The 4345-nt window shown below is 44.8% G+C and overlaps 1 pseudogene; it reads left to right on the forward strand.

The window, feature by feature from the left end:
• Positions 1-1858: 1858 nt before the first annotated feature.
• LOC101018212 lies at positions 1859-4097 on the forward strand (annotated as a pseudogene).
• Positions 4098-4345: the final 248 nt, after the last annotated feature.

The following is a 4345-nucleotide window of genomic DNA, read 5'->3' on the forward strand; positions in this document are numbered from 1 at the left end:
AATGGAGAGTGATTGCTAATGAGCACAGGGCTTCTTTTGGAGGTGATGAAAAAGTTCTGGAATTTGTGTGATGGTTGTACAACTTTGTGAGCATAATAAAAATCCCTGAATTTGAATATGAATCATACTTTTAGCTAATGTTTTAATTATCATTTTATGTTCTATTAACCAGATCAAAATCTTGTTTCACTTGATTTTTAGTAGATTTTTTTTTCATTTTATTGTTATTTTTGAATAATTCTTTGATTTACTTGGTTCAAAAGGCAAAATACATGAAACATTATTCCTCAAGAAGTTTTACTCCTATGAATATTTATTCTTATTTTCCACCTTTTCTTTCCAAAAGGTAGTGTTCTCTCTATATATGCAAACATTGTTCAGTGCCTTAGATTTTTCACTCAACAATATGACCTGGACATCTTCCCACATTGGAACTTAGAGAACTTCCTAGTCCTTGGATTTGCAGTTGCATGGTATTCCACTAGTGGAAGTAAGACAACTTATTGAATCAGTCCCCTGAATCATCTGATTTTTAAAATATGAAGATATAATTAAATAGAATTTTGAAATGTCAGTGGATAAAGAATACTCACTCAACTTACATGTACATCTGGTTTGAAATATTTTGGCTTATGGAATGATCAGAGAAAAGGAATTTGTTACTTATAGGCTCCAAAATAATAATTTATAAAAGAAATCCTATAAAAACTAATTTTGAACCAAAGTGCATAGCAATTATAGAAAAGAAAAAATCAATGTGCATAGAGCAATTATGTTCTAATATTTTAAATGAGGATATGTTTCTTATTAAAGTTTATTAAAGCTCAAATTATGTAATTGTGGCTATTCTGTAACTTTACATTTAAAAGTAAAATAACTAAAGCCTTTCGTGATAGCAAATTAATTTTTTGAAATTTTATTCATTTATCCTTGGTTAATGTTAAGATTTCAAAAACAAAAGCAACATACTTTCATTGATTGTAGCAAAGCAGAAACATAATTAAATATCAGATTAAAACTCAAACCATGAAAAATGATCTAATGTTTTCCTTTCACATTTATTAGGAAAACAATCAAAAGCCTTTTCTGATATTAAATTTATTTTTTGAAGTCTTACTCAAAGGAATCCTAGATTAATCATAGATTTTAAAATCCGCCCATTCGTGCCTGGGGCTGAGGTCCTCCCTTGCCTAGGCAGAGGTGGGAGCTTAGTGGGGCTGCTGCAGCCCTGCTTCCTCCTCCCCATTTCTATGCTCCTGGGACCAGGTCTGCACTGGTAGGTGCTAGAGCCAGGAGAGACTTTTGAGATAATGTACAATCTCCTCATTTTATGTATGAGGAAACTGGGGCTTAGGGAAGAAAATGAAGTTGTCCAGGGTCACTCAACTAGTGGTAATGCCAGAACCAAGGTGAAGATGTTTGGAGGTGTCGGGGCTGTGGGGACCACATTGCTCCAAGTCAACGATGGTACAGGACTGTCAATGAAGCCTGGCACAGCTGTTGCTTCCGGTGTTCAGAATGCCAGGATTCCCTCACCAGGTGGTTCTACGAGAAGGATGGGAAGCTCTACTGTCACAGGACTACTGGGAGATGTTTGGGGAGTTCTGTCATGGGTGCTCCCTGCTGATGACAGGGCCTATTATAGTAGCTGGAGATGTTACAGTAGGTGGTTAATCAGACATGAGCAGGGCAGGAGAGGGCTCCTCCACACCAGGAATGTCAGGCGACCATTAGGTGATGGTCAGGCAGTTGTTAACCATCTCTCTAAAATAATAATTGGTTGCAGCTCATACCAGAGAAAGGCAGTCTCCCAAAACATTAAAAAAAAAAAAAAAAAAAAAAAACCAAAAAACCCTGAAACTGGTGATCAGCAGCTTCCTGATAAGATCTCAGGAGCAGGGTGAGTGGGCTCAAGCATGTGCACTAAGAGGTAAAATGATGGAGTTTAACTGGTCTATGACCTTCCTCTAGGAATGCTCAACTAGTAAGGGGAAAGCACCTCAAGTGAGCATATGCACAACTTCAGTAAACACACTGCGCATGCAGCCCCTCCCAAGTGCTAGCAGGCCACTGCGCATGCAGACAGCCCACCCCAAGGGAAGAATCAGGGGAGACAAGATGCAGACCCCAGAAGAATGCTAACATATAAAACCCCAAGTCAAAGGTCAAACTGCACACTTGATCTCTGAAGTCTCCTGCTTGGCCCTCTTCCAAGTGTGATTTACTTCCTTTCATTCCTGCTCTAAAGCTTTTTAATAAACTTTCTTTCCTGCTCTGAAACTTGCCTTGGTCTCTCATTGTCTTATGCCCCTCAGTGAAATTATTTCTTCTGAGGAGGCAAGAATTGAGGTTGCTGCAGACCCATGCAGATTTGCTGCTGCGAATAGGGAGTTCAAGTACCATCCAGAATGCTTTGCCTGTATGAGCTATAAGGTGACCATTGAGGATGGGGATGTATATGCCCTGGTGCTGTGTGTCACCCTATACTGTGGAAAGTACCACAATGAGGTAGTGCTGGCACCTATATTTGAGAGACTCTCCACAGAGTCCATTCAGGACCAGCTGCCCTACTCTGTCATGCTCATGTCCATGCTGGCCACCACAGAGGGCAGGCAGAGCTTCTCCGTGTCCGTGGAGAATGCCTGCTTCAACTACACTACCACCATGCAAGTAAAAGAGGTCAAACAGATGCACATCAGTCCAAACAGCCACAATGCCATCCACCCCAGGGACCACATCCTGGAGATCAGTGGAACCCCCATCCACACACTCCAAGTAGAGGAGTTGGAGGATGCAATTAACCAGATGAGCCAGACACTTCTGCTGTTGATTGAACATGACCCCGTCTCCCAGTGCCCAGCCCAGCTGCGGCTGGATGCCTGGCTCTCTCCTCACATGCAGAATGCTGGACACCCTCACGCCCTCATCACCCTGGACACCAAGGATAATCCAGAGGGGATGCTGAGAAGATGCTCCCTGAGACTCAGTAACAGCATCTCCAAGTCCCCTAGCCCTAGCTCCCCAAAGGAGCCCCTGCTGCTCAGCTGTGACGTCAGCCACTGGGAATCCCTTTGTTGTTCTAGCACTTATTCAAAGCAGATCTTCCGGTCTTGTGACCTGATCCACGGGGAGGTCCTGGGGAAGGGCTTCTTTGGGCAGTCTATCAAAGTGACACACAAAGCCACAGGCAAAGTGGTGGTCATGAAGGAGTTAATGAGATGTGATGAGGAGAACCAGAAGACTTTTCTGACTGAAGTGAAAGTGACGTGAAGCCTGGACCACCCCAATGTGCTCAAGTTCATTGGCGTGCTGTAAAAGGACAAGAAGCTGAACTTGCTGAGAGGACATTGAGGGGGGCACACTTAAGGACTTTCTGCAAAGTGTGAACCCATTCCCCTGGCAGCAGGAAGTCAGCTTGGCCAAAGGCATTGCCTCCAGAATGGCCACCAGCAAGAAATGTAATTTGCATAAGAACAACTTCAAGAAGTGCTACACAGTGGTAGGAAACCTCTACTGGGTGACACCTGAGATGCTGAATAGAAAGAGCTATGATGAAATGTGGATGTCTTGTCTTTTGGGGTCATTCTCTGCGAGACCATTGGGCAGATGTATGCAGATCCTGATTTCCTTCCCCAAACACTGGACTTTGGCCTCAGCATGATGCTTTTCTGGGAGAAGTTTGTCCCCACAGACTGCCCTCCAACCTTCTTCCCCCTGGCCATGACCTGCTGCAGACTGGAGCCCAAGAGCAGACTGGCAGTCTCAAAACTGGAGGACTCCCTGTACCTGGTGGAGCTGGGCATCCCGCTGCCTGTAGGGCTGGAGGAGTTGGGCCACACTGTGAGCATGCAGTACGGCCTGATCCAAGACTCACCCCACTAGTCCTGGCCCAGCCCCCTGCAGGGGGTTGTTCCACAGCCAGCATTGCTCTTCTGTACCCCATCCCTGCTGTGAGCAGGGTTTTTCGGGCTTTGTGTGGATTGGCAGCTCATTTAGAAGCAGAACAAGCCGGCAGGGTGCGGTGGCTCACACCTGTAATCCCAGCACTTTGGGAGGCCAAGGCATGTGGATCACCTGAGTTCAGGAGTTCGAGACCACCCTGACCAATATGGAGAAACCCCATCTCTACTAAAAATACAAAAAATTACCCGGGCGTGGTGACGCATGCCTGTAATCCCAGCTACTCGGGAGACTGAAGCAGGACAATTGCTTGAACCCAGGAGGCGGAGGTTGCGGTGAGCCGAGATCGCACCATTGCACTCCAGCCTGGGCAACAAGAACAAAACTCCATCTCAAAACAAAAACAAAAAAGAAGCAGAACAAGCCATCTCTTTTATCTCCCCAG

The sequence above is a fragment of the Papio anubis genome, chromosome X (genome assembly GCF_008728515.1).
Source record: "Papio anubis isolate 15944 chromosome X, Panubis1.0, whole genome shotgun sequence".
Taxonomy (NCBI): Eukaryota; Metazoa; Chordata; class Mammalia; order Primates; family Cercopithecidae; genus Papio; species Papio anubis.